Source organism: Lissotriton vulgaris, chromosome 1_2, assembly GCF_964263255.1.
Source record: "Lissotriton vulgaris chromosome 1_2, aLisVul1.2, whole genome shotgun sequence".
Taxonomy (NCBI): domain Eukaryota; kingdom Metazoa; phylum Chordata; class Amphibia; order Caudata; family Salamandridae; genus Lissotriton; species Lissotriton vulgaris.
In genome coordinates this window covers 172,747,864-172,774,950 of record NC_141686.1, presented here as the reverse complement: position 1 = coordinate 172,774,950, position 27,087 = coordinate 172,747,864, and the positions used below count along the sequence as shown (strand labels likewise).

The 27,087-nt window shown below is 44.3% G+C and overlaps 2 pseudogenes; both read right to left on the bottom strand.

Moving 5' to 3' along the window:
- Positions 1 to 5,661: 5,661 nt before the first annotated feature.
- Positions 5,662 to 10,714, bottom strand: LOC147734789 (interferon-induced protein with tetratricopeptide repeats 5-like; annotated as a pseudogene).
- A 471-nt stretch (positions 10,715 to 11,185) lies between these two features.
- Positions 11,186 to 27,087, bottom strand: part of LOC147734788 (antiviral innate immune response effector IFIT1-like) — a 29,981-nt pseudogene continuing 14,079 nt past the window's right edge.

Sequence of the window (27,087 nt, the reverse complement as noted above, 5' to 3'; positions counted from 1 at the left end):
GGCCCCATGCAAATTCATGAATCCCTTTGCTCCTGTGCCGGCGTCATATCACAGACGCAGGCAAAAGGCAAAGAAGCTCTCGTGAGACAGAATGACGGTGCACCTCCTAAAAGTTGGTGCACTGTCAGTGCGCCTCATGATTGAAGCCCTCTGGCAGGGGGAATGGGAGTCCCATGGACACCCCAGACATCCCCTTGCAGGCGGGTGCAGTCACTGACTGCACCTACCTACAAGGGGATCTCTAATCCCTACATTAAGTGCAGGCGGGTTACCGCCTGCACGGTGAAAACACGGAGCACCTTTAAAACATCTGCTTCATTTTTCACATGAATGCACTGCCCTGTGGGTAGTGCGAGTTTGCTGCAGCCCTGGGGGCAGCGCATTCCCCATAATGTGGTGCATTTTACTGGATTGTGCTGGGTGCACATTTTAAAAGGTGAGCCCAGTGCAATCCAGGAAAATGCGCCATTTCTTCAATATGGCCCATGGGCCATATTACAGAAGTGTCTCAGGGGAGCCACTGGCATTTGCTGCCACTTTTCATGGCCACGTGGCACTTTGGCATTATAGAATGGGCCGCAGATGCTTATGCATCCCTTTCTATATTATTTAAAATGCTGACGCACATACAGAGTCACCCCTTCCTCTAGAGGGCGTTCCATCCTTTGCAGGGGGATGTGGCCCATGCAATTGAGGGAATCCGTTTGCCTCCACCCGTGTTGTATTACAGACGTGGGTGCAGAGCCAAAGAAGCTTTCAGAAGGTGCACTGACAGTACGCCTCCTAAAATGTGGCGCACTGTATGAGCCCCCCTTGATTGCAGCCCTCTGGCGGGGGAAAGGGGGTCCCATGGAACCCCCAATCACTTACTGCACCCTCCTGCAAGGGGACTTCTAATCTCTTTTAAAATTGCAGGCCGGTGCCATCTGCACTGTGAAAACACGGAGCGGGTTCAAAGAAGCTGCTCCATTTTGTACATGAATGTACTGCCCCCCAAGGCCGCGCGAGTTCACAGCTGCCCTGGGTGCAGGGCTTTCGCTATAATATGGCGCATTTTACTTGATTGCACCGTGTGCGTGTTTTCAAAGATGTGCCTGGCACAATCCAGAAAATGAGCTGTATTTATAATATGCAGTGGCATAGCTAGAGGAGTGGTTCGCCCTGGGCGGCACGTTTTTGGGGCAGTGGCGAGCGCAAGGTAAGTTTTCTCTCCCTTGTCGTTGTATGTCACCTCCCCCCGATCGCGTCATCTGTTGTGCCCCCCCGTCATACGGGCTGTCCATGGGCTGCAAACTCCGGAATCGCCCTGGGCAGCAAAAGCGCTAGCTACGCTACTGATAATACAGCCCCTGATCTTCCCCATTGACTGCATTTCCTCACCTCAAGCGCACGTCATACTTATTTCCTTCTCTCTATTACAGCATCTCCTCTTTGGTTCTGCAACCTCACTCCACTGCTTGCTTTAACAGTCTCTAACATGCAGCTTTTCCATTACCTTTGTGAGCGGCTTCTTTCTAACAAAGGGCCTGATTATGATGGTGGTGGGATTGCCACAGGCAGCCCATTGTGGCCTGTATAATGATATAATTCTTTCTGCAGATGTTTCAATTGCAAGTATTATCTTCCTACTACTACCGATTAACATTTTAAATATAATATAATTTCTGTATGTTTTATGTTGTAGCTGTGGGTCCCATTCATAAAAGAACCAGGAAATGTACTCATATAAGATTAAACTGATATGGTGATTGCATTTCTGACTTTTTATGCAATTTTTAAAGAATTCCGAGAGGATTTCTGGTAACCTGTGACTATCCCAGATTCGTGCAAGTTTTCACATAAGTAAACTTTCTTACATATAGACATGTTATTCCGATAATTTCTAATTTTACTTATTTAGGTTTCTCCACAGGGAGAGTAATTTTCCTATAGAGATGAAATAGGATTTCTTGTACACCCACTCTAATTTTAAGATGTTTCCTCCACATTCCACCCTGAAAACCTATTCACTCCTGCCCTCAATATTCAGGGCCCGATTCACAGAATGAACTTAAGACTCAATGCTAAACTTACTACTATTTTGGTATTCACAGAATGCACTTACTACTTTTGGCATTCACAGAATGCACTTACTACTTTTGATATTCACCGAATGAACTTACTACTTTTGGTATTCACAGAAGTTAGGATTTCAAACTTAAGACAGACGTAAGACAGACCTAAGACAGACTTAAGTTAGGATGTTGACTTAAGTCTGTCTTAAGTCTGTCTTAAGCCTGTCTTAAATTTGTCCTAAGTCTGTCTTAAGTCTGTCTTAAGTTTGTCTTAAGACAAACTTAAGACAAAATCCTAACTTCCGTGAATACCAAAAGTAGTAAGTTCATTCTGTAAATGCCAAAAGTAGTAAGTGCATTCTGTGAATACCAAAATAGTAGTAAGTTTAGGATTGAGTCTTAAGTTCATTCTGTGAATCGGGCCCTCAGGGAGGGAAGCTACCAGCGGGGCACTTGCAAAAGGGTTGTGAATAGCAGAAAGCCATAACTTTGTGGATGTTCACCACGTGTGTCCTCAGACTTGCCCACCAACAAGCCCTTGTAAATGATTTGTTGACACAGACTTTCTTGCACACTGGCTTACTGAAAGAACTTTTTGCATTTACAAATCTATTTAATAGTGTGAAATCTCATACTGTGAACCTGTAATGAGGATTTTCACTCACACAGTAATCTGTTAGTGCACCAAAGTACACTTATGTGCAAAAATACATTGGGCTTATTTACAAGGCCCTAGTGTCACTTTGTGTCAATTCAATTCAATTCATTAAGCTTTATTCGATTTGAAAATACAAATCATAAAAGCGCACAAGTTAAAAACATACAAATTAAAAACCAACAAAAGTAGAACTAGCAAATGATAACACAGAATACTGACAAATTTAAAACAAAGAAGAAAAAGTAACCCGCCCATAAACATAGGTACTTTGTTAGGAATGCACTTATCAGAGAATTCAGCATTTAAGCAGACCCGCCAATTCCTTAGATTGAACCTTCACGTAGGCAGTTAATAAAATCTTCCATAAAGATGATTATTATATACAGCGTCAGGATAATTACGTGGAAAAAAGTTACTGCCATTCATTTCCAAGGCGCTTCTACCCATTGGATAAAAAGACCCTGCCTTTGGCCTTGATGAAGAAGTATATAATGAGCTGGGATAAAAGTCATGTAGATCCCCAGTATTTATGGGGCCGTCTTCTTTTTGACGCCGCCAGGTTTGGAGGTACGGAATGATACGTCTGCTTCTAAATTTTACTAAGACCAAATCCGCGGGCATGTCTTTTCGGAGGGGACCCAACCAGCCCACCCTTCTAACACTTAAAATTCTACCGTCAAGATCTGCTGGCAAAGGTCTTTTATTTATAGCCAATATGTAGCCTTATTTTGTAGGTCTTGTTGGCTTTCAGTTTTCCCCTGTTCGAGTGTGGGAACTCCCGAAAGGACAAATACGAAGGGGGCAGCCTCCGGTGGTAGGTGGATATGAGGTGGTTTGATCGACCCTGTTCTAACACAGTTGCGCTGTGCTGGACCACGTTTTGGATGGGCTTTGGGGGCCTTTGGGACTGGTGTGATGGAGGGCGGTAATTGAATATGTGCATTAATGCTTGGTGCAGATGACTTAAGGGGTTCAACAATAACAGGTGGGTGAGAGAGCTTAGAGGGTACCTGATACTTTATAGAAGCCAAATTTACTTGGAATGCACCCTCTAATTTCGTAAGCCTATCCCCAAGCAGTGTTATTTTTTCCATCAATGGTGAAACGACGGAATTAATCAGCCGTTTAACAAGAGACAGTAAGGCCAGCTGTGATGGAGGCGCTAGGTCATACAATATTTCGTAATCTCAACCGAATCTGGAGTTAGGGGGGGAATGGAGGCAGACAGTGAGGGGTTTAGACACAATTTTGATTGTTTGGGATGGTTACCGTTGTGTTCGGCTTCATCACACTTCCTTTTGGCAGATACAGGGCGGGATGGAGGCGTACTTCGTACACCGGATATGATAGGTAAAGTAAGATCGCGCGGGCTGTTGATTGGGTTTAGTGCACTTGGGTTTTTTACACAATGATTTGGGGGGGGTAGTAGGTTCGGGACTGCTTGCCACTAGAGCATACTTAGTTCCGCACAAGTTACTCAGATCCTCTAACCATGATAAGGTGTCCCCTGAGTTGGTTGTGGGTAAAGGGGATTGCTTACTAGTTATAATTACTATAGGAGGTGGAGATGTCAAGGTTAACTTGTTTGGGTGGTGAACCAGTGTCCCTTTGGACGGATCCCTCAGCTGGATAACTATTGGTTTAGGTGCCCCCTTCTGAGTCATCTTAAAATATGGGTGAGTGATTAATTAACAGAAGAGGGCACTATGATATATAAATTTCATGAACAAATAATATTTCCCTTAGATTAGTCAATTGCTGTTTTTAGAAAAAAGGGATAGGTCTTTATTTCTTCTTGCAAGTAAGGTCTGAGGGCCCGCCCATTGCCCGGGCTTAGCCCCGGGCGCTCCCGCGCAGCAGAATCCTTAGGGAACTTTATAGCTCGTATTGCGTCCTGGGGCAGGGGCAGCCAGGCAGCGCAAGCCAAGTGGTGAGGCTCAGGCAGGGACTTCTGGGAAAGTGAGTCCCTGCAGCGCCGCTCACAGTGCTGCCTTCTTGGAATGCCCATCAGCCCAGCCACACAGCGTCCCGAGCAGCAAGTGCTCCTCTCCCCGGCAACTCCTGCAGATCCTGAAAACAACAACGCGGCACCCGCGAAGCGGGTGCGGCTAGAGGTAGGCTTTGGGGCAGGAAAACACAGTCCAGGGTCAGGTCTCCTCCCGCACGATGCAGCAGAGTGTACCATTAACACTGTAGACGGTTTCTTTTACCATACGGCAATTTGTTCCTGTGGCCACAAGTCCTGAGCAGCTTCCGAACACCGCCCGCTGTCTGACGTTATACAGCGTTATACAGCGCGGCTTTCACTCCAGAAATCAACAGGACGCAGTCTGACAAAATTACGAGGAATAACGAGGAGAAACAGCCCCGTTAATTAAGTTAATTAAATGTCCCAATGCAACAAATTATCCCCGCGGGTGCGGGTCCTAAACAACTCCCGAATGCCGCCCTCTGTCCAGCATTTACAGCATAGTGCTTCAGCACGATGCAGACCGGGAGGTAGATAACAGGTATATCCCTGCGTCAGCCGGCATATTTTCCGCTTATTTCTCCCCGCAGGCGGCTCCAGAAAACAAAAAGAGCGAGGCGGTCATCTGAACGCCCAGCTGAAGTCCGAGGCTGCTGCCGCCATCAGCCGCGTGTGTGGAGCGAGGGAGCACTTTTGTGTCACTTTTCAAATGTTAAAATTGACGCAAAAGTGGAGCAGGGGGCGTGTAAATCTGCCCCATTGTGAACTGGGTCCTGTGTTATTAGCTCACACTAAGCCACCTTCTCAATTAAGCTGATTCTCATTGGTCTATTATTTCAAAAAACAGTTCTTCTGCTCTATTTATCCAAGCTTTTCCGTTTAGAATTCGGTTCTAAGCAGTCTGATCTGCTGTGGCCATACCTAATTGTAATGACGGCATCTTCTATACTTTGTTGTTCCTACAAAATATCTCTTCCTTTCTAGATCCCTTGGAGGAGTTGTGAGAGATCCCTGGCCTCTTCTCTTCTGCCATCTCTCTCAAACATACGAATTATTTACATTGATTTCCACTCTTTGTTTCACCCTCTACAAATACGTTGATTTCATCCTGTTTCTTATAGAGTAGCAATCGCTTGAAGCAGACATTAAAAGTTTCTTGACATTTCTCATTGGCATTAGGGAGCTCGTTCTCTATTCATGCAAAGAAAAGTTTTGCAAAGATACAAAGTGGATCCAATTGAATGGCTCGTTTGTAAGCCTGGATCCCTGCTGATATAGCATTTTCTGAAGGCACTCTATTTGCATTTACATTCTTTATGAGTTGTCTCTGATAGAAGTAGCCCATGTCTCTAAGAAGAAGAGAATAATCTCCATCCATGGAATTGGCTTGTAATAGAATGTCACAGAATCTTTTACAATCTTGTGGTAGAAAGTCTTGTGCCACTTTTCTCAGAACCGAGGAACGCAACTGTTTTTCACCACATCTTCTGCAAGATCTTGTGCTTGATCGAAGTCTAAATACTTAAGCAGCAGAGCCAGGTAGGCCTTACACTCATAATTGATTGGCTCTTGGTGGATGACTCCCTTAAGTTTGGAAATTGCTTTTTCTTTCAGTTCTCTGGCTGCACCGTTGCGTTGGGCCACTGCATACAGTGCTATAGCCAGCCCCGCACAGAATTCCTCATGTTTAGGACAGGGGCGGCTCTAGGCTCATGGCGGCCCTGGGCAGGGAGCCTAGGTAGGGCGCCCCATAAGAGGGGGTCCGGGCGGGGCGGAGTGCGAGGGCCAGTGAAGGGAGGGGAGTTTAGGGTATTTGGAAGTGGAACAGAGCTGGAGGCCGCCAAATCCCTGCCAGGGGCCACCACACAAATATGTATCTATCCTCAGAGGATTATTATATTAAGGATATATATTGGCGTGGTGGCCCCTGGAGTTTGGTGGCCCTGTGCAGGTGCACAGATTATACATGCCTAAGGCCGCCCCTGTTTAGGATTTTCTAACAATGCTGTCTGGACACAGCTTGCTGCCCGCTCTCCGTATCGAAAACCAGTTGCCATTAGGGACCAACCAATAATTCCACTAATCTCAGGAGTAGTTGGTGTAGATTGAGAGGGCTGAGAAAGAAACTGACTAATTGTGTCAGATTCATCCAGGTATTGCTCTACAATACCATTGTCGCACAAATGATAGTCGATCCACGCATAGTTACCAAAGAAAACCAACTTAGTCTCTACCAAGTTGGTTTGTTGGCCTTCTCCCAAAAGCTCATCAGTTGTCCTAGTACTTTCAAGGGCGTCCTGGTATCTTCCTTCCCGCTGGTGTAAATAGGCCTGCAGAGCGTAAAATGGTAGAATTGTTGTTGTAAGGCGTGTGTTGAAGTCTGAGGTTGAGACCTTCTTTCACGTGTCCTATATCAATTTTGTCTTGCTCCTCAAGACTCCAGGTGAAGTGACACTGACGCTTCTCCAGCCTCTCCTTCAAAGACTTGGAACTGCAATGAAAAGAAAGGCAGGGAGAAATATGTTATACATCTCTCACTTCTTCGGAACAGTCAGCTGGACTTGTCAGCTTTGTGGTGATTCATTTCTATTCCGCAACCTGTGTGCAGCATTCTTTTTGCTTTTAAGTATGTGTATGTGATTGTGAGAATGAGAGTGGGTGGTATGAAGAAGGTTGGATTCAGTTACTTAGAGCACTGTCAGGTGGTGAACTTTGAAAGAGATGGGGAGGGGAGGCAAATACCTGATCCAATTGTTTGGAGCCACTGAGAGATGGATAGGAGTTCGAGGGAATTGGAGGGGAGGGAGAAAATGATAAAAAACGAAAAATATAAGCCAAAATATGCATTTTACTTCACACCTACAAAAATAAATAGATTAACAATCAATGCATTTTCCAGGTATAAATAAAAGAGCGTTAATGGAATATTCCTCCGTGGGAGAGAAAAATATTGGACCCGGTCAGTGCCTTTCACTGGAGGATATCCCAAAGGCAGAGACCAATACACAAATTGTTAACTTAATCTGGGTTTGACAATTCCTACAATATATGAAGGATTAATTAATGAAATGGCATTTATATTCAGCGCATGCAAAAAACAGCTACTTCTGGAACGAAGTGACTTCTTGCTAAGCATCTTTTAGGATCATGCACCCTCAAACACCATTTTTGGGTTGAGCATTCGAGACCTCTTGTATATACTTTAGTATATACTTATATGTGTATGTACTTTGTGGACTCGTGAGGTCATCCCTAGGACTTGCATGCTTCCGCTTAGAGACTGTTTTTTCTATTCAACTGCCTCTATTTAACTGTCTTAATATAAAAATATCAGTAAAGGTCAGTAATACATCAGAATTGCTTTCTGCTGAGGGACTTTCTCTAGATTCCAGTCCATAGAAATTGTCTTCCATGAGCACCCATAGACCTAGCGTGTCGCGCAGTTTGTTGCTTGCTTTCCCCCCATGTTAAAGTACAGCGGATGTTTCAGCACCCAGGCTAATGTGCTGCATAGCTAAATACATATAAGGTCCTAAAAGCGAAACTGATTGCAATGCAAATGCTTGTTAGATCTATCCTGCCTACCCCTTGAACATTATCAATCACATAGTTAAGTGCTATTGCTCTCTGTTCAGGGTGTCAAATTAAGTTATAAGGTGGTAATTGTTCATGATACAATGATGTGCTGGAGTCAAGGGTGTGATGAGGGAAAATAACAGTTGTTTGGTGGTGACATCTGTCAGTAGGGGGCGACTAGTTCAAGTGATCCCCAGTTACCCGCCCTGCAGACATACATGCTTCGTATTTTTGTTTAAGGATGCTTCATGTCTTTGTTTAAGACTTCATCTTTATGCAGATGTCAGGCAACCAAGAGGATTAAATGCCAGGCATCCGATTTGCTTAGGACTTCCCAGTGGGTGCTAATATGAATAATAATCAACTTGAAAGGGAAAAGATGGAAAAATGCAGTTACGAAGAGCATACATTTTCAGGGGTAAAACATAACAGTATCCCTCCGGTTAGACATTTGTTAGAGCCACAGGCACTAAGCACTCAATTAGTAAACAAACAACATATGTCTATAGGTTTATTTGTACACGTGATGTGACAGAAATTGTAATCACTACTTTTACTTTGTGAAAAAGTTTGTTTCCAGAGTAGCCACGTGTATGTCAAATAGCTAATTGTTTAATGTGGATGGTTCATGCTCAGTGAAAAATGCGGATATATTGGCACATGTTCGCCCCTCTGATTTGTATTTTAGTGTCTGATTTTGGTCCCTACATGAACCCTCATTAGCTTTTTAAAAATTGCCTTCAAAAGATGCCTTTCATAAAGGAGAATAAGGATTTGAGACCTCTCATGACCGTAAGCAGTCTTTGCCATCTTCCTACAGTCTGCTGTGGCATGTTCGGTGAAAACTGATGGACTAAAATGCAGCCCGAGTAACTAGCATTGGATATATGCAAGCATTCCAACAACACCTTTGTGTTTTCTCTGGTGTTATGGATTAAGTTCTATAGTCAAGTCAAGTCAAACCACTTTATTCGATTACTTAAAATCATAAAAGTATGCTATACATGTGCGAAAAACTTAAAAATTGGTTAAAAATGTAATATACAAGATAAAAATACAGTACAAGTTCATTAAAACAACATTAACAGTCATTTCCAAATTTAAAGCAATTGATTGAGCTACAATGTCATTGTATTAAAAAGGTTGGATTTCTTGTGCGGCTTTCTGTCTGTCCCTCTTATTTCTTACTGACGCAACAAGAAAGCTGGCGACACAAAACATAGTTACTGGAGATTCCAACAGTTGTAAATACAATAAAGCAGGTTTACACTGGATAAAATTCATTTTCTTTAGTAGAGGAAGGATAAACCTTTTCCTGGCATCATGGTACAAAGGGCAAAAAAACATAAAGTGCAAAGTGTCTTGGGGGGAAAAATCGTCACATTTACACGGGGTGGCGTCTTCAGGTCTACTCCAGCCCTCCAAATTCCGGAGTACAGAGTGTATTCAGTTAAGCCAGAATTTTGTCAGTAGCCATCTATGAAAATAATTTGTCACTATAGACAAATAAGGTGACATCGCTGATGACAAGGTAACCAAAACATGGTTGTAAGTACAAGTCCTGTGCACACGTATCACATACAAATACGTTCTTAAGTAAGAACCAAAAAATTTTTTGAGAAAATTCAAATAAAATGGTCAAAGTCCAAATGTAGTTTGGATTGTCATTTATCGTGCAGTCTTGATCAGTACAAACAAAGATACAACAGTGCATATTCGTCAATGCCGATCTTCTAAGCAGATAAGTAAATCGAAGGGCAATGCTCATTTTATTTGTGTTTCCCTTGTTTCCAGAGTGTGCCTACTAGTTACCACCCCCTCCTGAGACCCCTCATGTAAGCTCTCTTTCTTCTTGACAATTGGTCCCACTTTACTCTGCAGCACCACCATTTGACGCATCACAGTGTGTAATTTATGAAGCTTTGACTAGAGTGCAAACTAGTTTTACGCACAAAGACCACTCAAGTTTGGCGTACAGGTTGAAAAAGCGCTAAAACCTTAAGGTACCATCACGACTCGAGTGGCAGAATATGTAAACCACTCACGAAGATAAAGCTACAGCATTAATGCACCGGTATCTTACACGAATTAGCACATTAGTTTCGTGTTACCAACTCTTCTGTGTGCACAGAGAGGAGCACTGAGAGGGTAATTGTCACAAACATGCATGAATTGTAGGAAACGTTTGGCATTCATCTGTTTGTTTGTGTCTTTTTTTCCCTCTCCTGCGGGTAATTGCTGGGGGCCGATAATTCATGAGTACCTTGCCTACAACCAGGTTTTTAATATTTTTTCCTGTTTGTGTCTATTTTTCACAATATTACCACCAGGTTAGGGTGAGCCTTAGCGCCCTCATACCACCAGAGTCTACACTTTGGTCCTGACAAATGCCTAGGAAATAACACATACATAGGCAGAAACATGTTGACCTCACCAAGCAGGGCTTAGCTGATACATCGATTCAGCTTTTCAACTGCCCACTCCGTTTTTAACCGTGCCAGGTTGGCCTTCTAATAAAAGTTTTTTAGGTTACCACCTGATCACTTTTAACTCACTTCACCCATCACGTACAGAATCACTAACCAACTCCGCAGTAACTCTGGCGTCAAAGCACACCAGGTTGGTTTTAGACCTTCCTGGTGGGGCCCTATGATGAAGCATGTCACCAACCAAGTTGGTGAGTGAGGACCTTCTAAAAGAATCTAATTTGATTATTTTTTCATTTGTTCACTCCTCCTCTCGTTGAGAGGTACACTCTTTTGTTGATCTGATTGTCTCAGCTGGTTCTCCATCTTTTTTCCAGTTATGTGCAATAGCGCTTGGAGTTTCTTTGGTCTTTCCTGTATCAGCATGTTTAAGTGCGAGATCTGATCTTCTTCATGAAGCCAGGGTGCTGGCACAGCCTGAGATCCAATTGCTGACTGTGGATTAGTCATGCTCTAGGTCGGCTGTTAGGATAGACTGGTTAGATCTTAGGGTGTGGGTCCATTCCGCTTCTGCTATTTGGTTCGAGTTGCGGCTAAAGTTGATGATTGGCTCTGGTTGGTTATGAATTTCTGAATTTGGTCTATTGACATAGAAGTGTATGATTGAGTCGTCTGTCCATGTGAATGTGGTGAGGTGACCGAAGGCAATCTTGCTGCAGGCTGTGAAGACTAAGTTGAGTGTGAGCCTGGTGATGTGAGTCAGGCCTTGTATGAGCTGCATGAGTCCGATGTTGTTAAGGCTGCCCAAGAGGTCAGTTTTGTTGAGGTCTGATAGGTCATCGAGATGAATGTTGAGGTCGCTGAGCAGGAGGAAGTCATTGGGTCGTATGGTAATGAGAGTGAGGAGGTTGCTGAAGGTGCAGCGTGGTCCTAGTGGTCGGCGAGCAAGGGTGGCTGATATGGTAGTGGAGTGGCTGAGATGCAGTTTGACATGCAGGTGTTCCATGAGCGTGGTTGGTTCTTCCGTTGAGGTAGTGAAGATGATGGTGTCTTTATGGATGATTTCGAGGCCTCCTCCAGGTTTCTGTAGACTGTTGTGATGGACACTCTTGCTGCCAGGCAGGGGTGGCCACTGCGATTGCAGGGGTGAAAGACAGATATTTTGTTGACAAAGAAGATTTCCAGGGAGTGTGCATTGATGAGGTCCCATACCTCAGTGTCATGTTTGCAGATAGATCTGGTGTTAAGGAGCATGCAGCGGATGATGGGTGTACTGTTCAGAGCCTGGCGTAAAGGAGATGCTGCAAGAGAAATGGCAGTGATCGCATGAGAAAGGTACTGCCAGTCAATGAGATGCAGTGAGGGGGCAGCAGTCTTGACGGCATCTGATGTTGAGTGCCAGCAAGTCATTGGAAGTGTAGTGGTGGTGGCTGGATGGACCAGGATCAGAGGCGCTGGGCATGGTACAGTCGTGGAGGGGCACCGATGGGCTTTCTGTTGGTACGCCAGCAGCACAGATGTGCAGTGACCACCATAGAGTAGGTCGTAGGAGGGGGAGGAGTGCAGAGGGCTAGAAAGGGGTGGGAAACCACAGCAGGAAAAGGCATGTTGAAGTACAGGTAAGGAGAGGAGGGAGGGGGAGTTTGGAAAGATAGGGTGGTCTCTGCAGCAATGGGAGAAGCAAGGGTAACAGGAGGAGCAATAGCAGAAGGAGCAGAAAGGCAACAGAAACGGGCACCAATACAGGCACAAAAGACTGGAAAAGAGCACAAAAATGCACACAGAAGACTGAATAATGAAACAAGCAGAAGAGACAAGCATAACAAAAATCAGGCAGGCACAAAAGACAAAATTGCACTAAACCAAATAAGCACAAAAGAACGCAACAGCTGAAAAGAGAAACAAATGGTCACAGAAGACAAGTGAGCACAAAATACAAAAGGGCACTAAGCATAAGGGAAAAAGACCACAAGAGCCAGATAAGGCTAATGGGCACAAAAGGCAAAACAGGCACAGGCACCAAGCACAAAATTGCACAATAGGCAGAGTGCAGAAGCAAGAGTGTAGAGGAGTGAGTGACACCAGAGAGCACAGTGAAACAAGGAGAGGGAAAGAGACAACTCGCAGCCAGGTGGGGCTTTGTGGCAGATGAACGGGTACGAAGGACATTAGGCTGGTTGGAGAACCAGCTCAAGGGAAGAGGGAGCCGGAGCCTGGGCTCACAGTGAGGCAAACAAGGTGCGAATGGGTGGCTCCAAGAATAGATGAGTCAAGGAAGGTGAACTGGAAATATAATTTGATTCCTTTAATTGATGGAGGACAAACTGAAAAAAGCGGAGATGGTCTGGCTATTGCAGCACATGAACAACAAGCATTTGCAATGCAATAGGCCTCGCAATTACCAGAGTTAGAGCTATTGGCATTGTAATTGACAAATCCTTTTATTTAAGTGTGTTTTTTAAAACATAAATAAAAGGCATTGTCATAGAATGCAAATACCTTAAACCTTCGCAAATGCAAGACCTATTGCGTGCAAATGCTTGTTACAGATCCCCATCTAGCTTTTTCCAATGAACAGTAGGGATTCTATACTCAGAGACTTTGGTTCAGTCCTTTTTGCAGTGGTTCGTTTGTAAAAGAATAAGGCAAGGCCACCCCCAGTGTTATTGAATGTCTGGGTTTCTGAATACCAAGTCTGAAAGCAAAATATCTCTTTGGTACAATCAGGACATCTCATTTATAACCACACCATATACCAAAACAGCATCATCAGAGAATACATTATAAGAAATATTATTTATTTCATATAATAAAAACACATTTGAACAAAAACCAATATGAGTTAAAACAGGAGTTTAAAACAATCTATGCATGTCTTTTAGATACTCAATCCAAAAAAGGAAACATATAAATATAAATAAATATACAGTCCACAGTATTTATACGGGAAACATCCTTTACAACGCAACTTTTACCACGCAATGCCTTTACGACGCAACTTTTACTACGCAAACCATTACAACGCATTGCGCTGGGGGGCGCTCTAGGATATGGAATAAGTTTAATTTACTATCCAACACCTTCCCTAGTGTCTACAGGGACTGGAGTTGGAAAAGTAAATTAAACTATTCACTATCCAGCACCCCAAAGCACTATGCGTTGTAAAGGTTTTCGTTGTAACAATCGCATTGTAAAGGCATGCGTTGTAATGTCATACATCCTATTTATACACAAGACAAAAGCAGGATAAAAAAGACAAACACATTCCATATCAGTGAATAGAACCAGCAGTCACTGTTGGATTATCTGTCACAGTTGGGATATTTTTCTTATCTTTCTCACTAACTAGCAGATATCTTAGTGATCTAGTTTCTACACAAAAAGAGCATCAGCGCGTTTGGGTGGGTAGCCACTTAATCGAACCACCTTCTTTAGGATTGTTGATATCTCCCGACTATTCAATTGTGAAATCTTATCAGGTTAATTTTTAAAACACTGCAGCCCTTAAGACTCTTCAATATACTCTAAGACTTTCTACAGGCATGTAGCCGACTGAATCTGGCCCAATGTCCTAATAACAGTGTATTTTCAGATATTCTGTATGTTTAATAGGTACCACACAGTACCTACAAGGATAAGAATAAAGGAGAATGTATCTATCTTCAGACTATCCTTTGTCTGTAAATTTCTGTTTTCGCTATTTCCCAGATGCTTACTGTCCTCAGTGTCATACACAAATTCCTATATGATTTCGGGATGATAACATCAAAGGTTTCCTTTCTTTCTCCAGTGAAATCGCATGGACCGAACCTCCGTTCTGAATACCAAGGCCGCATAGTCCAGATTACACCTCATGCCTCCGGCCCACCAATGCACAGTCTACTCCTCTATCTCTTTCTTTCAGGTTCATTTCCATCATCCCTGCTTTCTTACTATGTCTCTGTTTTACAGTCTTTCTTGTCCCCTGTATTACCTTTTTATGCATTTTTGTCCCTCTTGCTCGGGGTCAAAATCTGATAAGGAAAAATAAGTGCTGGTCCCTCAAAAATTAGTGCTAGTGGGTCCCACCTGCAAACACCAGCTCAATTTAAGCACTGACTCTTCATCAATAGTCTCAAGCTTTGCTTCCACCCACCACAGCTTGCAACATGTAGCACTGGCTCAGCGCACTTCAGTCACTGGGTCTGTCTTTTCCTTGTGCACATTGCAAATGTTCCCAAAGTTAGCCTTATTTATAGGAAAGGCTGATATTCAATGCCTACTTTTATTTAGTGTTGTTTTTGTTATTGTTCTTGCAAACATGTGCACTTCATCTTTAGTCTTAGCATTTCCACTTATAATTAGTTTTACAATTTGACTTTTTATTGAATTATTTCTTAAGGATTTAAGGCTGTACTACAAATAACAGATGCTTAGAGTTGAAAGGAATTCACAAGGACCACATGGGGATGAGGAGTGTGGGCCGCCTTGCATCAGTTGTTTAACTACCAGGTCCTTCCAGGTCTAGTAGGATGCTAGCAGTGGTAGGGGTAGTCACATGCAGCATGCGACTAGGAGCAACAATGATCCTGTAGGTCTGGCCTGTCATCATTTCAGACCCACCTGCACACCCGCCAGCTTCTGTTATTAAGCCGGTGGGTCTGTGGATGCTGAGAACTCTCACCTTCCAGCCTCGAGCACCCCCAGGGCAGCCCACTGACTGATCCTTCCGCCACATACGCTGAGATATTACCACTTCCTGGTTTTTTGTTATTTATTTAATCATTGTTGACTTTTTATATATCAAGAACCTGGCTCAAAGTAATTAGAGCGCTTTACACTAGTATCAGATCACATTAAGCATTTTAGGGCATGGGAAGACGGAGTGATTTGACCAGATCTCAGCGTTTTGAGGCGAGGCCGGACTTGAAGCTGGGCGACAACCCTGGCCCAAAGGCTCCCAAACTCAGTGTCCTTCCTTTCAGCTGACTATGGGAGCGTGGGGTTGGACTACTACAAACCTTATTTAGGCGCGCAGGCTACAAGCAGATCTCAGCAGCAAGCTCAACCACGGTCCATCTCATTAAAGAGGGCCCGGTGACCTGGAGTCTTTCAACACCGTACTGGGGTTGAGGCCTCGAAAGACGGCCTGGAGGGCAGCGAGCATCCCTAATCTAGCCAGAGCTCAATCAAACATCTGTAGCCCCAAGGAAGACCGAAATTCTTCTAATTGTCCGTAATTACTAGCCTCTTAGCCTAAATTATTTACTGTGCCAATGGCAGCCACGTGCGCACACGCATATTTCTGTCTTACACCGTAGCTGCATTAGCATTATCTAACTGCACTCAACAGCAGCGGAATTTTCATAAAATATTTACAAGCAAGCGCTTGCGTATTGAAGACGGCTGGGAATGTGAGGGGCCAGCCGTGCAATCGTCCATCGGGCTAGGGCATCGGGCTCCATGCACGCCAATTGGTACATTGAACTCAGGAGTATTGATTACCAACCAATTAAAAGCGTAATGAAAATAAGTGCAGGAGCAAAGGATTTTTGGAAACCCAGTAACAGATATTTGGGGTGAAAACATAATATCTTGTTTCTTCTGCTGAGGAAAAGACCCATTTGAAATGCTAAATGGGTATGTTAAATGTTTGCTCTACAAGGAGTTTACAAATACTGCCATGGGACTGAGCTGAATTAAAAATGTGCCAACATTCGTAACAACAATTTTCAATTCTATTAAGGACACGGAGGCGAGGATTATGCTTTTCATTTCTTTACTGATATGTTCTCAGCAGCCAATAAAAATAAAATAACCAAAACACTACAATACTCATGAGTACCTTACAGGTCACATGACCAACCGTAGAGTGTCCCCGATATAAGCTCAAGTCAAGGTGACAGTGTCCTCTTTCTTTCAAATCATCAAACAGTTAAGTCCATACACAACAACTTGATCCTGAAGAACAATCCTTAATGCAGAAGAACCTCCGCTTGAAGAGACAACTCACAGCCCGACGGGGCTCCATATTCAAGAACTGGTTCCTGAACTGAGTTGAGTATCCTCTGAGGGAACGCGAAGGCCTTCCATCAATGTAGACCATCGTGCTCTACTTGTTATCCGCACCAGAAAATGTAAAGTATAAACTGTAACACAGTTCGCCATCTCTTATATCTCACCATTAATCAGAAAGGGAAGGGAGAAAACATAAGAACATGTATTCAGTATGAAAATGCATAAACAACCATACAATGTAATTTACAATGTATATACATATGTATCATTGAGTGGGATAATCCCCACTTCTCCCAAGAGCCTCGGGAGCTGGGGAAGAGCTTCCCCAGCTCCCGAGGCCCCCTCCCCTGATTTTCCTGAAATGACGATCAGCGGGCACGTCGCTCTGGCTTCATTTCAGTGAAACAGAAACTGAAATGAGATAAGAGGCTCATTTCAGTTTCCCTTTCTTCGTGCTCAGGGTGCTATCTCAGCCCCCTAAGCACATAGAAAGACGGGAGAGGTATCATTGGAAAGGGGAGATGGGGCATTGGCCCCTAATTTGCCCCTTCGGGGGGGCAGAAAGCCCACTAAACACCAGGGATTTCTTTTTTGAAAGTTTTTTTAGGGTGGAGGCTGCCCAAAATGAGCATGCCCATGCCCCCACCCACCCCCCATAATTGTTACAGTCTTTCTGCCCCCCCTGTGGGGCAGATGGGGCATTGTCCCCTAATATGCCCCTTTGGGGGGGGGCAGAAAGCCCACTAAACACCAGGGTTTTGTTTTTGACTTTTTTTAGGGTGTGGGCTGCCCGAAACAGGCACCCCAATGCCCCCACCCACCTGCCACCATTACAGCCTTTCTGCCCCCCCCATGGGGGGCAAAGGGGGGCAGTAGCCCCCAATCTCCCCCCCCTCCGGGGGGGTCAAAAAGCCCACTAGACACCAGTGATTTTTTTGGGCACATTTTTATTAGGGTGGGGGCAGCGGCATGCCCGTTTTGGGCAGGCTCCACCCTAATTAAAATTTTCCCCAAAAACTCCCTGACATCTAGTGGACTTTCTGACCCCTCTGGGGAGCAAAGGGTGGCATTACCCCCCAATCTGTGGCAAAAAGCCCACTAGATGGCAGGGATGTTTTTTGGGCAAATTTGAAATAGGGTGGGCTGCCCAAAACGGGCATGCCCATGCCCCCACCCCCTCCCCTGCAACAATTACAGCCTTCCTGCCCCCTGGGGGGCAGATGGGGCTGTAGCCCCCAATCTGCCCCCCTGGGGGGCAAAAAGCCCACTAGACACCAGGGTTTTTTTGGCAAATTTTTATTAGGTTGGGGGGATTGGCATGCCCGTTTTGTTCAGACCCCACCTTAATTAAAATTTGCTCAAAAAATACCTGGCATCTAATAGGCTTTCTGCCCCTCTGGGGGGCAGATGGGGGCATTAACCCACAATCTGCCCCCCCCCAGGGGGGCAAAAAGCCCACTTGACGCCAACGATTACGCTGGCTTTTTAATGTGTGGGGGTGGGGGCTGCCTAGAATGGGCATACCAATGCCCCCACCCCCCAAAAAAATAGCCACAGTGTTTCTGCCCCCCTTGGGAACATATCGGGGCAACCCCACCCCCGAAATCGCCCCCCAGGGCGGCAGAAAGCCGACAAGACACAGATATTTTTTGAGCAATATTCCTACCTGTGGATTTTGGGCCCTAGCGCAGCCAGCAAATAGGAAAACCTAGCAAACCTGTACATTTTTGAAAACTAGACACACAGGGAAATCCAGAATGGGGTGACTTGACTGGCTCTCACAAGGTTCTGTTACCTAGAATCCCTTGCAAACCTAAAAAATTTGCGAAAAAAATACATTTTACTCACATTTCTGTGTTGGAAAGTTCTGGAATCTGCGTGGATCCACACAATTCCACCCATCCCATGTTCCCCAAAGCCTTATGAGAAAAATAGTACCTCACTTGTGTGGGTAGGCCTAGTGCCCGTGACAGGCAAGAGCCAAAAACCTATTGAGGCGAAATCAAAATTACCTAACACAATACAACCTGGTTTTGCAAGGGTGAGGTCCCATGAGTTTTTGGACCCGGGCTTGGTGGCCATCTAGGGAAACCTACCAAACCCACACATTTCTGAAAACTAGTCACCTGGGGGAGTCCAGCGAGGTATGGCATGCATGAGTCTCCCAACGTTTTCCTACCCAGAATCCCCTGCAAACCTCAAATTTAGCTGAAAAAAATAACCTTTTTCTCAAATTTTTGTGTGGGAAAGTTCTGGAATCTACATGGATCCACAAATTTCATCCCAAACAGAGTTCCCCAAGGTCTCCCGATAAAAATGATACCTCACTCGCATGGGTGGGTCAAGTACACGCGACATGCAAGGGCCCAAAACTTATTGAGGCAACATCTAAATGACCTATCACAAAGGAAAAGATTGCTAAAATTGTAGGGGGACTGAAGGAGGAAACAACTAGCTGCAAAGAGATGCAGATAGAAGAAGAGGAACCTAAACCAATATCGTCATCATTGGAAAATTTCATCCCTCTTACAGAGGAGCTCTTTATTACCCTGGCCCATAATGTGTCATCAGGATTGCCTTTAGACCCCCTTCCGCATAGGATCTGGAAGGAATATTGGCCACAGCTGTTCCCTTGGATGCATCAGATTTGTGGCCAATCCCTTGAGGAAGGCACAGTGCTGGAAGCATGGAAACAGGCAGTGGTTACTCCCCTGTTAAAAAAGCCTTCGCTGGACCCTACTATTCCGGCACACTTCAGGCCCATATCCCTCCTGCCCTACCCGATAAAAATTGTGGAAAGGCTGGATCAGCAGATCCCTGTCAGGATATTTGGAAGACAATTGTCTACTGGACAAGGACCAATTTGGCTTCCCCCCAGGCCACGGAACAGAAACTGCATTGGCAACCATGTTGGACAACCTTCGAATGCGAGCCGACATTGGCAATTCCTCAGTCTTGGTGCTGTTGGACATGTCGGCCGCATTCGATATGGTTAGCCATGCAGTTCTGCTAAGTAGGCTGGAAAAACTGGGCGTGAAGGGCAAGGCCCTGAGGTGGATACAATCCTACCTGACAGGCAGACAACAGATAGTGACTCTAGCACCCTTTTCATCTTCCAAGTCCCCTGTCAGTCATGGACTTCAGGGCTCCTCGATCAGCCCTATTCTTTTTAATATCTATCTGCAGCCTTTGATCCCCATGTTCAAATCTTAAGGAATAGATTTGATAAATTACACTGACGACACCCAACTGGTGTTCTCCTTAGAAGGACGATAGGCGGTGACAATGGAGACCTTTCAGAACTGCATGAGCAGGGTCTCCAGATGGCTGAAAGTAAACTCCCTCCAATTTAACGAGGGTAAGACAGAGGTAGTCTATTGCTCGTCAGCCAAACTGAGTCAGCAACCTTCCTACGAGATCAGGCTTGCGCCGGGAGCTGATCCTTGCATCCCAGTCAAGACCGTGCGCAATTTAGGGGTAATGTTTGATGCGGATCTCCAAATGACCTCTCAGACCAATTAAACCATCAGTGTCTGCTTTGGATTGCTCAAAGCGCTCAGACAGATGTTGCCTCTTCTGCCTGATGAGTCTAGACCGCTAGTAGTTAGGAGTGTGATCCTGGCCAGACTGGACTACTGTAACTCCCTATATTTAGGGGCCCCCTTATACATCTTACAGGGGCTCCAGAGAGTCCAGTCCATAGCGGGCAAGCTGGCACTTAAAAGACCTCGCAGCTCTTCCACTACGCTGGCGCTCAGAGATCTACACTGGCTGCCAATCAGGAGTAGAGTCGCTTTTAAGTCCCTATGTATTGTGTATAGAGCCCTGCACAACACGGGACCTATTCCTCTACAGGAAAGGCTCAACTGGTATAAGCCTACCAGGTCCCTGCGTTCCTCTAGCCTGGGTTTGGCAGCAACCACCAGGATCAGGAGATCGAGGATGGGAGGCAGAGCCTTCTGCACTTCCGCATTTAGGATGTGGAACGAGCTTCCCCAGAACATCAGGCAAATTGCCACCCTGCTTGGATTTAGAAAGAGTCTGAAAACATGGCTGTTTGCCAAAGTTTAATTCCCTTGACTCCATTTAATAGAACTGGCGGCTGTTTTACATGTCATGACAGCCAGTGTATTGTTGTTCCATCTGACTACTTCCTGTTTGGGCACCAGGATACCCGTAGGGTGACAGTTGCGCGATACAAATAATAAATACAATACAATACAATACACAAAACAACCTGGTTTTGCAAAGGGGGTCACCTGGGTTTTTGTCCCTGGGCTGGGCGGCCATCTTGGGAAACTAACAAACCCAAACATTTCTGAAAACTACACACCCGGGGGAGTCCAGCGAGGTATGGCATGTGTGGGTCCCCCAACGTTTTCCTACCCAGAATTCTCTGCAAACCTCAAATTTAGGTTAAAAAAACACGTTTCCATTAATTTTTGCATGGGATCTCCGTGCCGGCACAAATATCCTACCACCCAGCGTTCCGCTTATTCTCCCGAGTAAAATGATACGTCACTTGTGTGGGTGGGCCAAAGGCCTGTGACTAGGAAGACCCCAGAACAGTGGTATTTACAACAAAGCTCCAAGAATTCTAAACGCTACATTTTAAAAAAAACACATTTTTATCCAGTTCTGCTTTGGACACCCACAAAAGTGAGATATCATTTTACTCGGGACACTAAGGGGGACGCTGTGGGGTTGGAAATTTGTGCCGGCAAGGTGATTCCCCGCATAAATATGTGGAAAATGTGTTTTTTTTACCGAAATGTGAGGTTTGCAGGGAATTCTGGGTAGGAAACCGTTGGGGGGCCCACGCATGCCATTCCTCGCTGGTTTTGCAAGGAGGTCACCTGAGTTTTTGTCCCCGGGCTCGGCATCCATCTTGGGAAACTACCAAACCCAAACATTTCTGGAAACTAGACACCAGGGGAAGTCCAGTGAGGTATGGCTTGTGTGGGTCCCTCATCATTCTCGTACCCAGAATCCACTGCAAGCATCAAATTTCACTAAAAAATCACTTTTTTCTCAGATTTCTGTGTGGTAAAGTTATGGAATCTGCGTGGATCCTCAAATTTCCTCCCACCCAGCATTCCCCCAGGTCTCCCGATAAAAATGATACCTCACTTGCGTGGGTAGGCATAGTAGCTGCAGAAGGAAAAGGCCCAAAACGTACGGTGGAGACTTTTCCCAGAATAATTGCTCTATACCCGGTTTGGCTCTGGGTTCGTCGGGTTCTTGGTGAACCTACAAGTCCTATATATCCCCACAACCAGAAAGGTCCAACGGATGTAACAGTATATTGTTTTCAAAGAGCTGTCATAATTACAAGAAGTTACAGGTGAAAACATTGAGAAAAAAAGGCTGATTTTTTCAACTAATTTTCAATTTTTCCAATATTTAACTGCTAGTTTCTATAAAGAAACCTTCATGGATTTAGACAAATGACCCCTTTCTGAATTCAGAATTTTGTCTACTTTACCAAAATTTATAGCTCTCCAGGATCCATTATTGCTTTTCATACCATTAACTGGAAGGAGGTTAAAAGCACTAAAAATAGCAAAAATAGGAAATGTCCCAGAAAAATGCCAAAACTGTGTGAAAAATGTTGGTTCTCTGACAAAAGACTGTCATTCCCTAAAAGATGGAAAAATGGTGATTTAAGCCCCACAAACCCTTTTTAGATAACATTTGCAGGGAAAAACCCAGAGGCTTTAATCTGCAGCCCATGTTTCCCATTTTTCTGAAAAAAAAAACTTTTTACTGGATTTTGCTTAATTTCTGGGACCCCTCCAAGGGAATGCACAAACCCTGGGTACCTTTAGAATTCCCATGATGTTGGAAGAAATGGACGCAAAATTGGCGTAGATTCCTTATGTGGTCAAAAAGTTACAGGGGCATAAGGATGCACTACCCCAAATAGCCAAAAAAAGGCTTAGCACAGGAGGGGAAAAGGCCTAGCAGCGAAGGGGTTAAAAGAATTGAAAAATCTTGTCACAAATGTTTGCAAATGTTTTATTCTATGTAAGGACAGGAGGCTCCAATGATGCTTTTTTAAAGATAGCTACCACCACAGATGCCACATCAACAATAGGCTTATAGTAAATGGATTTAAATGTGGTCTCTGTTGACCAATTAGCTGCTGAGAGGCTGACCCATACAGAGAAAGCCTTAGACGCCATAGCCCCTCGAGCTGAATGGGTTCAAATATTGATACATCTATACCCGCTTCGCTCATGAGCCAGTGGACCCATCTTGACAAGGGGGCTGGGGTCATCAGGCGAAAAGGATTTTGCAGCACAATTAGCAATTGTCCTTTCATTTCTGCTCAAAATTCAGCCGTACTCACCCGGAGTCTTTTAAGCACTGTACAACAAACAGCTTAGGAATTGGTAAGATACCGAAGAGTTCTTACACTTAGTCTGCCTTGTGATCTCCAAAGGCACACTCTCTGGGAAAAACCTACATTCCGCTAGATCTTAAGTGTGGACATCTGAGACCCTCATGCATGACACCAGGAAAAGTAGCATGGTCAATTTGGAAGATAGCTGTTTTCTTGACAGATGCATATTGGGAGGCCAGGCTTCCAAGAATCTCAGGATGGAAGACACACCCCTTAACTCTGAGTACTTGGGAAAAGGGGGTTTGGCCATCCAGATACCCCCGAGCAGTTTACATACTAAAGGATGATACCCAACCTGTTGTAAATTGGCAGCGATTGGGTTAGCATTTGCTGAAGCTACGCGAGTTTTCATTTGTTATGTTGACCATTCTCAGAGTCTATTTTGTATTCATGGCCTCCATTTTGTATGTCTACATTACCTCGTTGTCACCATGTGCCTTGTGCCATTTTTCCCCTGACTTGGTGGAACCTGCTGTGTTTACCGTCTACCGAGACATCTTGGACGTGGAGAGGAATCCAGCCATCACACAGCCTGGAACATTGAGATATCATCTAAGACCATGAAAAGAATCTGTTGTGAAGAAGACTGGTTGAGCTACCGCCCGGGGTTAGTGAAACATAATGCAGAAATGGCAAGGGAAATCAGCCCTGCTTAGTGTAGTGACACCCGTCTTGACCCTTGGTGAAGAAATCAACGGCTGCCCCTTGGGCTCAGCGCTCATTTGCTAAGTTTTTGCAGGAAAAGCTTCTTCACGTTGCTGCCAAAATGAAAAGCAAGAAGATAATTTGTGTTGTAGGTTTTGCTGTTGCTATGGTGGTTATAGTGACAACAGCCTGGTTTGTGGAAAGAATGGCCCCAGTATAAAAATATTTGCTTGTCACAACTCCTGTTCCGCTTGAGCATTTCCATTTTACTCTTCCATACCATGAGCAAAAGTACCAACAAACTTATCTGAATAACACTTTCATCCAGATGCTACACTATACGCACAATGCTACGAACATTACGAACTGTTGGGTGTGCGGGATGCTACCGGCTCATCAAAAGGAAGGAGGAACACCTCTTATTCCTCTTCCTTTTTCTCATAATGGTTCTTGCTATGCTTGCTATGTGCTTTTATTCACTCCAAGATGGCCATCAAAAGGTGGACTTCTCTTTTGCCTCAACAAAGTTTGTCATCAGGATAAAGATGGTTACCCACAAACGGAAGGGACTAAATTGGAGTGGAAAGAATACCGACCGGACAACGAATCCTCACCGTACATCTTTACCAAGACAAGAACAACAAATATGACTGATTTATTTGTAATTTCTGTTATTAAAGCTAACGCAGATCTATGTATTAAAAATGAAGGGACAATCTCAGTTGGGGAAAGTGAATGCACTACTGTTCTAGCATTTGATGGAAAGAATAATAATACGTTTGTGACTTCACATAATTCTTTTTTCATCTGTGGTAATAAAGGTTATCACCGACTTCCAATGGGATGGTCCGGGGTATGTTATGTATCATTTTTACTGCCATCTATGTTTATAGCACCTAAGATGTATCATAAAGACTTTGTATTATTTCATGATTTACTTGTAAATAGAGTTAGGAGAACCATAAACATAGATGAAGTAGAACAAACTGACACATCACTACAACAATATGTCGTAATTAATTTAGGTCTATTTCCTTTTGTGGGTGCTGCCTTGAATAGTAGGAAAGTAAGACGATCAACACGTATTGTAGAAACTGTTGCTAATCAGACTGCTATGGCATTAGGAAACATTACAGAGGAGCTTCAAATTACTAGGATTGTAGTGCTCCAGAACAGAATGGTTCTAGATGTTATGTTAGCTGATCGAGGTGGTGCATGTCGCATTATCGGAAGTAGTTGTTGTGTGTTTGTACCTGATAATTTGCCCTCAGTATATAGTGCCATTTCTAAATTACATAAAATTGCTGCTGAAATTCATCCTGAGAATGGTACATGGACATTTTTGGGTTAAATATGGACAGTGCTTACCACCTCGGGTTGGAAACTGTGGTAAATTTAAATTACCTATACTTAATTTATGCGGTAAAGTTCAATAAGAATAACTCAGTCAAAAATAAGAGGCAGAATCCGTGGCATCTGAGTTTTGTAAGGGTTTTATTCCTTAAAAAGGAATTGGTTCGAACCAGGTATCATGTTCCATCACCACAAGGGTTCAGGAAGGGAATGGACATGGACATGTACAATGTTTTATTAACAGAACATCATATATATAGTCAATGCATTACAGTAGAGATAGATGCAGAAGGCGTAACAGCTGAGAGAAACGAGATAAGAACATATGTACGTAACAGAAGGCGTGCATGAGGGCGTATACGGAGGTGTGTGCTAGACAACGTCATATGAAACGTATCACAGGTGGGTGGATCCATAGGAGAATCCTGCAGTGTCAGCAGAAATATGTGGCAGAGATGCGCGCGCAGCAGCATGACGTGTAATTGACGTGGAACTGGAGGGTGAAGGGGACTTGACATTTAGCCCTACATGAGGAGACAGAAGTCTGGGGTGTCAGAACAACCTAATCCCAAATCATATCTAATATCTTGTGTTTGAGGAACTGCATTATCTAGAAGGAAAGGTCTCTCGGGCAGAGGCTATTCTATACTGACTGCTAGTGCGTGCATATGCGACTACGTGTCTACATGAGATGCGAGGGGCCATGGGCCTACCATGGTAACGGGAGCTATGAATTACTTGCATGGAGACAGTGAGGCCGGGCCCTTTGCTCTGCAGCTGGGAAGGATGTTTTCCTAAACTACTAGACAGGAATGTATTTTCGAGGAGCGGAGCAGATAACTTGAAGGCTGAATACAGTCTTGGCAGGCAAGCAGGCCGAGCCATGCACCGCTCGCCGCCCAGGGAGTAAGGTAGAGGTCAGGAAGCAGCAGACTGTAGCTTTCAGAAACAGAAGTCAGAAAGGGCTCGATGGCAGGAATCAGGGCCTAACTCACCAGAGCTAGTAAAACATGAAAGTGCACCATGTAAAGACGTTGGCAAGGCACACTTAGGAACCGAATATCCGACCCATTCATGGTGGATCTGAAAGAGGACATGTTAACGTTGGACGCAAATGTATTTGCGTCTTCATAGCTGGAAGTGGAGGGAACATACATGTACTTGAAGCACGTACATGGAGCCGTTGGGGTCTACGATAGGGGACACAATTGACTATGAAAATTCATATTACCTTATTGACTACTCTATGTGCAATAATTATTACATTCTTTATTCTTTGCTTATGTTTACAATGTGGTCCCACACTGTGTTCCGTTTGTATCACTGCTTGTATCCCTTCCAAGAAGAATATTACAGAGGTAAAAGCTCAACAAATGATGAACCAAGAAATAGCCAAGATAATATCAAGAATATTCAGGGTATGGAGGTAGCTTCAGATAAATACTAAAAGGATCGAATGTTGTAAATTGGCAGCGATTGGGTTAGCATTTGCTGAAGCTACGCGAGTTTTCATTTGTTATGTTGACCGTTCTCGGAGGCCAATTTGCATTCATGGCCTCCATTTTGTATGTCTACATTACCTCGTGGTCACCATGTGCCTTGTCCTACCTCTTTGCCAGTTGACCGCATGGTCTGCCTAGCAACAGGTTATATTTAGCTTGTGGTCAAAGTCCACGCATGCACAATCAAACTACATCTGTTATTAATCGATCATTGTCGAGAGATGTTTTCCCCAAACTGGTCAAGCTGTTAACTCCCACCACATGTTGTATGTGTTCCAAAAAAGGCCTTATATGTACATAAAATCGTCTTATGTGCTTGCCGCCTATTTCTTAAACCCCTGTGCGGGTATAAAAGGACTATGTGCCTTCTGTTTGGTGTGATACTTCTTGCATTACCGAAGGGTGCTGTTTGAATGTACCACCACCCCATGAGGTCTTAATAAACGTATCTTTTGTATACCAGTTTCCATTGCCAACTTCTATTCTAAGGTATTGAGAGTT